The following is a 12739-nucleotide window of genomic DNA, read 5'->3' on the forward strand; positions in this document are numbered from 1 at the left end:
AAAAGGATGTAGTACAATTAGTACATAGTATGTAGTTTTAGTAAGCAGGAGGCAAGACAGATTTTGGACACAGGCTCTGTAGTAGTCTAAAAACAGTTGTGAAAGAACAGTCGTTGTGTTCCAATATGGCCACTCCACTTAGGTCATAACGGCCATTTACAATTTGTCAAATGTAATGTAACTCTGCAGGATTGTGGAACCCACCAACAGTAACTGGTACTACTATTAGGTCTACTTCTACCACACTGCACAACAAAGGAAAAACGCAGTGACTACTGATTTGGTCAAATCGTTGATCTGTTGTAATGGTCAGGTACAGTATGATATCTGATTAATGTGGTATTTAAATCAAATCACATTTTATTTGTCACATGCGCCGAATACAACAGGTGTAGACCTGCTAACTTACCAGCCATTAAGCAACAATGCAGAGTTTTTAAAATGTAAGTAAGAAAAAATGTGCGTAATAAATTGAAGAGAAAATAGTAAAACAATAAAACAACAATACAAGGGGTACGGAGTCAATGTGCAGGGGTACAGGATACTCAAGGTAATTAAGGTAATATGTATATGGTTAAAGTGACTATGCATATATAATAAACAGAGTAGCAGCAGCGTATGTGAGGCGCGTGAGGAAATGTGTGTGTGTGTGTGTGTGTGTTGGGGTGTAGCATGTGGTTAGAGTCCAGGAAGTGTACATTGAGCCTGTGTAAGAGAATCAGTGCACATTGTTTTTATATATAAAATGAGGGGGTCAATAGTCAGAGTAGGCATTTGATGAAGTGTTCAGCATTCTAATAGCTTGGGGGTAGAAGCTGTTAAGGAGCCTTTCGGTCCTAGACGTGGCGCTCCCGGTACCACTTGCCTTGCGGTAGCAGGGAGAACAGTCTGACTTGGGTGACTGGACTCTTTTTTGACAGATTGTTAGGGCCTTCCCTCTGACACCCGCCTGGTGTAGAGGTCCTGGATGGCAGGAAGCTTGGCCGCCAGTGATGTACTGGGCCGTACACACTACCCTCTGTAGTGCCTTGCGGTCAGATGCAGAGCAGTTGCTGTACCAAGAGGTGATGCAACCAATCAGGATGGTGTGGTTTTATGGCCAAAGAATGCCACTGAGGAAGCACGGCATACGATACTTCCACCGATGTCAGAACCCATCCTGATCAGCTGATGCTCCACTCCCCAGTATAGTGCCCTCTCCACCTGGAGTCCACAGGAAAGGAGGAGAGAGACAATGGGGGAAGAAGTAAACCTTTTCCGAGCCACAACGGCCCACAGGGGCAGGAGCCCGTATCCCTTTTCTATAGAGTGAGGTAGCCTGATATGGCAAGAATTGAACACTTAACATAACAGGCCTGAGCTTCTTCCTGGTATCCTAGTACTATGGACATAACCTGTGTTGTTATTACATCAGCACAGTCATAATGTTATTACATGTTACAACCATGTTATTACCATGTTATAAGCACTATAATGCCACACCTGAGCTGCCACCGGGGGATAGCCTCAGCCCCCCCTTCAGCAGGGCCACGGGAGTAGTGTCCCCCACGGAGAGCACCCCTCGCCGGGACACCAGACCTGCAGTGTTAGGTATGCCTGGAGGACAAAGAGAGAGGGGGGTGGAACATTTTAACTATGATAATAATTCATGAAAATGAATACCAATATTTGGATAGTGAAATTACTTGAGCCTGTTATGTTTGTGCACTAAGCTGGCAGACCATACAGACATTCAGACTAAGTAATAAGTATATTTGAATAGGGACAGATGACTTCACTGATACGTATCTAGTGCAAACATTAAAATATATATATTTATTTAATGGTGTTGAGACAGGGAAAGTTGTTGAAGGTTGAGAGCTGTTGTGGTGAGACTATAGGTCTATAGTACAGGATCTGGGTGCATGTGTATGTAGGGGTAGGTTTACCTATAGCAGGGTTTCCCATCCTGTATACACATTTAGCTTTTGCCCAAGTACTAACACGCCTGATTCACTAATTAAGGGTGAGTTGATGAGTGGAATCAAGTGTGTTAGTGCTAGGGTGGGGGAGGGGAGGGAAGAGGGAGTTGGGCCTCTCTCTACGTCTACCTCTCTGTTAGACCAGAAACAAGGAGCCAGTGAGATGTCTCACTTCCTCTTCCATCTCTGATCTAACTTCAGGCCATGCAATGTGAATGTGTTATGGTTCTATGATCCATGTTTTCAATATGCTTTGTGTTGTAGTCACGACAGACAAATATATATAGTTAAGCAAACTATACTAGACATGTTGTCAACCAGCACATTAATCAAGTAAGTAACAACTGGTTTCCTGTGTAACATCAATATGAGGAACATCAATATTGCTACATGTTCTCTTTTTAAGTTTTTTACAACAAAGGCAGACTCCACCTAACTTGGCTTGTCGTCCATGTTTTGCAATAAACTGGAATGTGAACTGAATGTTTGTTTACTGTCTCTGACTGTCCATGAATTATTATTTTTTTTTACCTTCACACATATTCTTTCAGGTGTATAGGTCCTACCACACCTTGTGTGGGGAGTGTTGATTACATCGGGAGGTGCTTGACCTGACATGTTTGGATCTTCTTGTTGAGGTGCAGCGTTCACCTCTAGGTTGTGTTCAGCACCCTGCTGGGCATCAGCTGGTGCTCTGTTTACTGGCTCTGTGCCAGGCTCCTCAACAGTGGGGAAATCCTCCTCTATGTCTCTGCTCTTTCCTCAGGTGTCGCCTGTTCCTCCTGAAGACTTGTCCCTGTTCTGTCTTCACCTCGTAGGACCTTTGCTCCACAGGTCTGACTACTGTGGCCCTCTGGCCACCACTGTTCTGTCCTGTGAGTGGCTGAACTCTCACCCTGTCCTCTCATTGCAGCTCTGTGAGATCCTTAGCAGAGGTGTCGTAGTACTTTGCCTGTTTCTGTTGTCTTTCTTTGAACTTCTCCAGCTTGACAGTTTGGCCATCCCCGGTCCTCAGAAGTATTTCACTCATTATAAGTAGTGTCTTCCCATGAGCACCATTGCAGGGCTGCTGTATGTTCCTGTGACGGGGTATATCTGTGATCCAGCATGGCCAGGTATGGGTCAGCATGCTCTCTTTGCTTTGATATCAATCTTTTGGCTGTTTTCACTGCCAAATCCACTTTCCAATTACTTTGCGGGTATCCTGGAGACGATGTTTGGTGTGTAAGGGAAGACCCCCTCCAAATGGACAAAAATGAATGGGGAACATATTGGCACTGTACGAATCATACACACGATGTACAATACCACTAATTTGGACGCCGTTTCATCCAAATCATATTGCAAATGTCAAGTGTCACACACCGCAAAAATCCAATAGATGGCGAGCGCACTCCACCATACCTTTTTTCATAGTGCAAATGTAACACAAGTCAAGTCCCAAGAGTCAAATTTGAAAAAGTGATAAAAAAATAAAAACAATTATCACCCCCTTAAACTGCTTTCTGGACCGTTTTCGAAATTCTTTTGATTTTTTTGTCAATTACACATGTATAAGAGCTGTATGAACATACTTTTGACATATTTTATTGACATAATTTTTTGTTTGTTTTTGGTTGTACATGAGGCACATGTTTTGTCCATTTGGAATATGATTTCATAGGAAGTCAAAGTGACATTTTTTCCTTTTTTTTGCCAAATGCCATAAGATATGTCCAAATGAAATATCAAAATAATTTTTTTTGTCAATTATACATGTATGAAAGTATTGAATGTGCCAAATCACAGCAAATATCCAATAGATGGCGAGCGCGCTCCATAAGAAATGGTCAGAGAGTGCACTTCCTGTATGAATCTTCTCAGGTTTGGCCTGCCATATGAGTTCTGTTATACTACACAGACACCATTCAAACAGTTTTAGAAACTTTAGGGTGTTTTCTATCCAAATCAAACAATTATATGCATATTCTAGTTTTCTGGGCAGGAGTAATAACCAGATTAAATCGTGTACGTTTTTTATCCGGCCGTGAAAATACTGCCCCCTATCCTAAACAGGTTAAGCGTAATGCCACACGATCAAGGTTAGGCTTGCACAGATCGGGAGGACCTCAGGAACATTCCTGGGGTCGAAGTGGGCTTCTAACCCTAACGGTTCTCTCGCTGTCACCCAAAAGCACCTGCAATTTAGGGCCAGGCTTCATTATGGGCCTACTTTATTCAAGGTCCGCTGCGCTCAGACTGAGCGAGCTACGGTCAAGCGGGGCATCTCGTTGAACTCGGCACAGCCTAGAGATATGGTAATGCCATTGCAGGCTCTGTGTGTCCTTTAGCACCGCACTGTGTCACTCCATCCTTGCTGTGTGTGTGTGTGTTGTGTGTGTGTGTGTGTGTGAGAGCTTTTCTTTGACATCTGATGGGATAAATGACTGATTTACAGTTCATGAGGATTGCCTAGTCACACATGAAGTTTTGGAAAGATCTGACCTTTTTAACCCTTCGAAACAGCCCCTATGACAACCATTTTAAGGCACTTCTAGTTGACACAGGAAGCTGAAAGTGAACACATATCCTCCTTGGGTTAGGCTCTTATAGAATATTGAGTTTTAAGTCTTTACGCTAACTCTTAAGGTATAGGGGGCAGTATTTTCACGGCCAGATGAAAAAACATACCCAAATTAAAACGGCCTACTACTCGGCCCAGGAACTGGAATATGCATAGACTTGGATAGAAAACACACTGAAGTTTCTAAAACTGGTTTGAATGATGTCTGTGAGTATAACAGAACTCATATGGCAGGCAAAAACCTGAGAAGAATCTAACCAGGAAGTGATACTTCTGGTGCTATGGAGTCCTTTCAAGTCATTTCCAATCGAACACACATTGAGTTAGGGGTCATTTTGCACTTCCTAAGGCTTCCACTAGATGTCAACAGTCTTAGAACGTTGTTTTCAAGGATTCTATGGTGAAAAGAGAGCCAACAGGAAGGCTGGGAAGTTGGTGACCCATCAGTTCATTGGCGCGCGTTCATGTGAGAGACACCTATGTTCCAAAATGTTTTTCAAGACACAGGACCGTCCGGTTGGAATAGTACTGAAGTTTCACGTTCTAAAGGCCCAAAGATTGATGCTTTACAACGTTTGACATGTTTGAATGAACGTAAATAGATTTCTTTCTTTTACTTTTCTTTTCGGGCGCGCTTCTTACATTGGAGTAGCTGAACTGAACGGCCGAACAACAAGGAGCGATTTGGACATATATTATGGATTTTAATCGAACAAAACAACATTTATTGTGGACCTGGGATTCCTGGAAGTGCCTTCTGATGAAGATTATTAAAGGTAAGTGAATATTTATAATGCTATTTAATATTTTAGATGACTCCAAAATGGCGGCTATTTATTGCCTAGTGTATTTTTCTGAGCGCAGGTACTCAGATTATTGCAAAGTGTGCTTCACAGTAAAGTTATTTTGAAATCTTTCACAGCGTTAGCATAAAGGAGATGTTCATCTATAATTCTTGAATGACAGTTTAATATTATATCAACGTTAATGACGAGTATTTTGTAAATTGTAGCGCTGATTCACCGGCAGTATTGGAGGCAAAATATTTTCTGAACGACAGGAGCAATGTAAAATGCTGTTTTTATATTAAATATGCACTTGATCGAACAAAAAATGCATGTATTGGGTAACATGATGTCCTAGGAGTGTCATCTGATGAAGATCGTCAAGGGTTATGCTTCATTTCGCTGTGTTTGGGTATTTGTGATGCTAACTAGTGCTTGGAAATGGCTGTGTGGTTATTGTGTCTATGTACTCGTCCTAACATAATCTAATGTTTTGCTTTCGCTGTAAAGCCTTTGGAAATCGGACAACGTGGTTCGATTCAGGAGAAGTGTATCTATAAAATGGTGTAAAATAGTCCTATGTTGAGAACTTTGAATTATGACATTTGTGGTTTTAAAATTTGGCGCTCAGATTTTTCACTGGCTGTTGAATAGTGTGGACAATTTCGTCCCAACTCCCCGAGAGAGGTTAAGAACTGACTTAGTTACAGAGGGGTGAATGAGTTTGTGTTATTTCAGAAAATCACAGAAAATCTCGCAGAGCTCTGAAACCCACCTTAACGGATTCATCTGAACACGCTGCAACTGGATCTGTAACTTTTTTTATTTTTTTTTTATTTTTTTACATCACCAATTGTACATTGTACGATTTCCTTTAAATGACAATAGATAAATGTCTGGTTCTTTTTTTCCCCGACACCGTAGGCTCATGTACTTCGACCTGAAGCAATCAAATTAGCGCTCTATATTCATTTTTGACCTTAATCCCAGAAAAATGGCCTTAACTCAAAAAGCGTTGAGGCCTCAAATTCATCTTGATCGGGGCCCAACTGCCCATTATGCCAAACCTATGCTCGCCAAGTTTCGTCTTTGAAGTCTTTCCGTTTAGGAGAAAAGGCCACGTCGTGATTGGGGATGTTTTGTACATTTGCAATATGATCCATTCGCCCTCTGCTGTTATTTTCTGGGAAAGGTGAAAAATGACCAAATTTGAACTTTTTAGTAAACGAAACCGAACGTCCGAGAGACTTCGTTCGATGACTTCCCGGAAGATCCGGCCCCGGTGCACAGCCCGCCGCCGTCCGCTCGATTTTACAAACGTTCGTGGACGTCTAGTAAGGGACCGTACATTTGCAATATGGACTTCCTCATCAGTCATACAGCAAGTGCCCGAAATGTGCGCTTCATGTATTAAAGTCCCAAGCCTTGCTGAAACTTCGGAACTCGTCTGAAGAGTACTGGGGACCATTGTCTGAGTAAAGGATGTCAGGTATCCCATAGCGTGCAAAGTGTCTTCAGTTTGGAATGACCGTTTGACTGTGTGTTCTCCAAATGGTCCACTTCCCAGAAGTTGGAGAGATATATCAACTGTGGACATGTAGTCTCAGTTCGTTGAACTGGAACAGGTCAGTCCCCTATTTTTTCCCAGGGACGCTTTGGTGCTTCGTGTGGCCTCAACTTTTCTTTCTGCTACCTCATACCCATGCAGTGGCAGGTGCTACATTGTGCCATGTACGTTCTCAGCTGTGCATTCATGCCTGGCCAGTAGACACACTTGCGAGCTCTTCTCAGAGATCCCTCTGGTCCTATGTGTGAGGAATGGATTCTCTGCATTATCTCTGACCTGAGGGCAGTAGGCACAACGACTCGCTCACCTCTGAAGATAACTCAATTTTCACACTCAGCTCATCTCTGTTGTGAAAATACATGGCTACTTCCAAGTGTACATGTCCTTCACTTCAGGCCACCCCTGCAGGATACATTTTTCAGTGTCCTGGAGCTCCCAGTCCAGCTCAGTGGCTCTCTGGATGTGCTTTAGAGTCTCTTGCTTGACACAGGGAGGAAGTGTATCATATTGATTGATTCCACTTGGACCTCCACAGGGCCTCTGTTGTCTTGTTCTGTGAGGTACGCCCTGCTCAGGGTGTCGGCCAGCACCACATGTTTTCCCGGAACGCATCGGAGACCAACCTCGTAGTTTGGAGTCTCATGAGCATGCGTGTGTAGTCTTTTTGGTGCGCTGAGGAAAGGCTTTGTCATGATGCTCTAGAGGCTTGTGATCTGACTGCACTTCCCAGTTCGTCCATATGTGAATTGGTGGAACCTCTCCATGCCAAATACCACTGCTGTTACGCTCGTCGATTGAAGAATTAGACCAGGTGCAGCGTGGTAAGCGTACATCTTCTTTATTAGATGAACACCAACAAAACAAAGAATACAAAAACAAACGTAAAGTTCTGCAGGCTTCACAGCAGCTATACAAAAACAAGATCCCACAGTCTCAGGTGGGAAAAATGGCTGCCTAAGTATGATCCCCAATCAGAGACAACGATAAACAGCTGCCTCTGATTGGGAACCATACTAGGCCAACAAGAAATATAAACATAGATTTGCCCACCCAAGTCACACCCTGACCTAACCAAATAGAGAATTAAACAGACTCTCTAAGGTCAGGGCGTGACAGTACCCCCCACTTCGGTTGAGGCTCCCCCCCACTTCGGTGGCGCCTCTGGTGTGGGGATCGTCACCGGGGACTCCGGATCATACATCGTTGGCGCAGACTCCGGACCGTAGATCACTGCTGGAGGAACCGAACCACCGATCGTCGCTGGAGGCTCCGGACCGGGGACCGTCGCTGGAGGCTCCGACCGGGGACCGTCGCTGGAGGCTCCGGACCGGGGACCGTCGCTGGAGGCTCCGGACAGGGGACCGTCGCTGGAGGCTCCGGACCGCGGACCGTCGGAGGCTTTGGGCCATGGATCTTCACTACAGGCTTCGTGCCATGGATCATCACTGGAGGCTTCGTGCGTGGAGCCGGCACAGGATATACTGGGCCGTGAAGAAGCACTGGAGGTCTTGAACATAGAGCTGGCAAAACCTGTCCTGGCTGGATGCTCATTTTAGCCCGGCAAGTGCGGGGCGCTGGCACAGGACGCACTGGGCTGTGAAGGCGCACTGGCGACACAGTGCGTAGGGCCGGCACAGGATATCCTGGACCGAGGAGGCGTACTGGAGACTAGGAGCGCTGAGCCGGCACAACCCGTCCTGGCTGGATGCTCACTTTTAGCACGGCAAGTGCGAGGAGCTGGCACAGAACGCACCGGGCTGTGGATGCACACTGGAGAAACATTGCATATCTCTGCAAAACATGGTACCTGAAGGGTCACACGCTCCTCAAAGCAACTGTCTTGCTCCAGACTCCAACCCCTCCAAGCTCTTTCGTCCCTCTCCACCTGCCAACCCCTCCTCGCTCAAACGATCCAAGAGTTCCTCCTCGGTCTCAGACTTACCCCTCAGCACCGACGCCCACGTTATCTGCCCCCCCCCAAAAAAAAAATTGGGGCTGCCTTCTCGGGTTTTCGTTGTGTCCCTCATCCTCCTGACCACGCTGCTTGGTCTGTTTGTGGTGGGATTTCTATTACGCTCGTCGATTGAAGAATTAGACCAAGGTGCAGCATGGTAAGGCGTACATCTTTCTTTATGAGATGAACACCAACAGAATACAAAAACGAACGTAAAGTTCTGCAGGCTTCACAGCAGCCATAGCAAAAACAAGATCCTACAATCTCAGGTGGGAAAAAAGGGCTGCCTAAGTATGATCCCAATCAGAGACAACGATAAACAGCTTGCCCTCATGATTGGGAACCATACTAGCCCAACAAAGAAATATAAACATAGATTTGCCCACCCAAGTCACACCCTGACCTAACCAAATAGAGAATAAAACAGACTCTCTAAGGTCAGGGCGTGACAACTGCAAGCAGCTCCTTCTCTATCTGTGCATACCCTTTTCAGTCTCTGTCAGGCTCTGCTGGCGTATGTTACTGTTTGTCCTCCTGCATCAAGGCTGCTCCTAACCCACTGTCTGAAGCATCACTTGTAGTACAAGTTGCTCTGTTGGGTTGTAGTATTTCAGCACAGGGTCTGTGCAATGGTATCCCTGATTTTATTGAAAGTCTGCTCATGTCTCTCTGACCACTCCCACAGTGAGTCCTTGTGTGTTAGCTGTCGCGTGGCTCGCAGAGCTCCGTGGTGTGGCTGCAGAACTTGGCTAGGTAGTTTACCATGCCAGTAAGCACTGCACCCCCTGCACATCTGTAGGCCTAGGCATCTGTTTTGATGGCTGTCACTTTTCCTGGGTCCACTTTCAAACCCCTCTGATGTTAGCAGGTGGCCAATGTAGGGCACTTCCTTCAGCCTGAGCTGCAGATTCTCCGAATTCAGCTTGATATTGAGCTTCTTGCATCTGTCCAGGAGCATTTTCAGGTTTTTTGTCATTTTCCAGAGTCACAGAGGCCCCATCATTGTCTCCTTCTCCCACAATCAGGATGTCATCTGCAATGATTTTGACTCCTGGAAGACCGTCCATTGCCTGGTTCAACTTCCTCTGAAAGATCTCTGGGGCTGGACTGATTCCATTGGCAGACTAGCCACCTGTAGCGTCCCATGGAGTAGAGAACGTGGTGAGATAGCTGGATTCCTCCTCCAGTTCCCCATGCCAAAATCAGTTTTTTACATCACAAACAGAGAACAAGCGTGCTCTGTTCAGATCTGGCAGCACGTCTTCAACGGTGGAAGTGGGTAATGGCTCCTCTTGAGCGCCTTGTTGAGAGGTTTCAGATCAATACACACTCTTAGTTTTCCAGACGGTTTCTTCACTACCATCAGGCTGCTAATCCAATCTGTGCTTTTTTCAACTGCTTTTATCATCCTTCTTTTCTCGAGACCACTGAGCTCCTCTATGAGTGGTTTATATAGTGCTACTGGCACACTTCTCTTCGGCAGCTGGACGGGCTCCACTCGCTCATCAACTTCCAGCGTCAGTTTGCTGGTAAGCATCCATCTCCCTGGGAATCATCAGAGTAATCCTGTTTAAATTTGCTCTTCAGTCCAGGTTCCTGTTGTTTCCCCTCGATGGCCAGGATGTTGTGATGCTGCACAGTAAATCAACTCCATTGCCTGGATAGCCTTACTGCCTAGAATGGGCCTGTGCACATTCTTGTTGACTACGATGAACTCGGTAGGTTTTCTTATTGCGTGGATTGATCACTTTAAGTGTGCACTTCCCCCGTGGCGTCAGAGTACTCTTGTTATACCATCACCAATACCTGACTGCAGGGCTCTAGGTGACTGGCTTTTATGAGGTTTGCAGGGTTAACATTACAACTAAGCGCCACAATCTAGCTGAAATCTGACTGACTTTTATTGACCAGCATGGTTGCAAAGAGAGCTGCATTGGGGTCTGTGGTTTTTCTCCTGCAACCACGTCGATGCTCTCTGACTTTGCCCTAGTGTGATGCACAGAATATCCTCACCGCTCTGAGTCAGCTGACGCATTTTCCATTGCCAGGACTCTGTTTCTCTTGCTGGTCCCTGCACTTTTGCAAATTGTAGAGAAGTGAATTCTTTTTTTCCACAGGATTACATTTTTGTCCATATGCAGGGCATTTTTCCTTTTTTCTCTCATGTGTCCGTCCACATATCTGCATTGTATAATGCTCTGTCCTCTGTAGGGTCTCCTCTCCCTCTCAGCCTCTCTTTCTGTGTTACTGCATGCACTGCTACAGGGCCTTGCACATGACTTCAGCTCTCTGTCTGGACAATTTCTGCAGCTCTTCCAATCTGTATGCATTTCTCTAAACTGAGATCAGTCTCTCTGACGTAAGCGCTCTCTTAAGTGTGGGTCACACGTGCCACCCACAATCCTGTCCCTGATAAGAGAGTCTGTGATTATTCAAAGTTACAGGTGGCCACAAGAGTCCTCAATTCAGTGAGATATTTGTCTAAACTCTCATCTTGTCTCTGACTTCGCATGAAAAAATATTCTCTCAATTGTTTCATTTTCTGGGATCACAAATGCATCCAGTGCTGCAATTACTTCCTCAACAGAGAGATTTCTTTTGTACGTGCCCACACATAGGGTCTCACAAATCTTGTAGTCATCAGGTTTTTCTCTCATTGTAGAGCCATGTACAAATTGAATTCCTCGTTCCAATCTTTCCAGGTCAGTGCTAAATTACATCATCAAAGTCTATTTTTCCCAGAGGTTTCAGTGCATTTTCCATGCCGATTTAGTTAAGAATGGAACGTTAGCTACTCACGAATTGCTTGTATCCAATAGCCAGCTAGCTTTTAGCATAGAGTCACTCACGATAGCCAGCTAATGTAGACATTCGAGCGCAATGACTAGCCTGTAAAAACGCGCACTTTTTCAAACTGCCGCCCGACTTTGTCGCTATATTTAGTGAGTATTCAGACCCCTCTAGCAACACATTTTCAAAAAATTGACTAGCAACAAATCTGCCGACTTTTTCTGGTGTTGAGTGGAGACTTTTGGAGACTCTGACGTGAAAGCACGTATCGTTCTTACTCTTCTCAACGAGCAATGGGTGCTGCCATGGGCCCCACTTCCGTCCAAAGCATTCACATGTGGCCCAGTCCTCGCGCAGCAGTCCCTCCCAGCTGCAGTCAGAGCAGGAGATGTTCACCCCTCCGCGTCCAGACTGCAAGTGAATCGAGCATAGCGGGAAGCCGCTGCTGGCTGAACCTGCCTGGCTTACATTCAGGGCGGGATCTACATGTAAAATGTTCTTTGTCTAAAATAAAAACACTGCACAAAAATAATCACTGCATTTGACTCACACAGCCTCAGTAACTTACTCCACCTTGTCCACTGTGTGCCTCTCTGTGACATAGCTAAACATCTAGCTGGCTAGCTCATCATGTCTCAGTCTAAACTGTACACTCAAAAATACAGAAAGGAGTGGGAATCAAACCCTGAATTCAAAGGCTGGTTGAAACCGTTTATTGGAGATGATACACAGGCATACTGCCTGTATTGTAAGGCTGATTTCTACACCAAAATTTGTGATGTAAAAAAACACACGGCAACTCAAAAACATAGTCAAAAGGCAAAGCCTTATAACAGTTCCACCCAAAACAGCTGCCATTTGGTAAAAAAAAAATGACTGCAAAAAAGGCTGAGGCCACCATAGCATTAGCTATCGCTGAACACTGTTCCATGCTGGCATGTGATCACATTGGAGAAGCATGTAGAGCTGCTTTCTCAGAATCCACTGCTGCTACCCACTTCAAAATGCACAGGACAAAGTGCACAGAAATGATTAATGGGTTCTAGCACCATACTTTCTGAAAAAGTTGGTCACAGGTGTGGGTGACCAGCGTTTCAGCCTCCTCCTCGATGAGTCCAC

The sequence above is a fragment of the Salmo trutta genome, chromosome 5, assembly GCF_901001165.1.
Source record: "Salmo trutta chromosome 5, fSalTru1.1, whole genome shotgun sequence".
Taxonomy (NCBI): Eukaryota; Metazoa; Chordata; class Actinopteri; order Salmoniformes; family Salmonidae; genus Salmo; species Salmo trutta.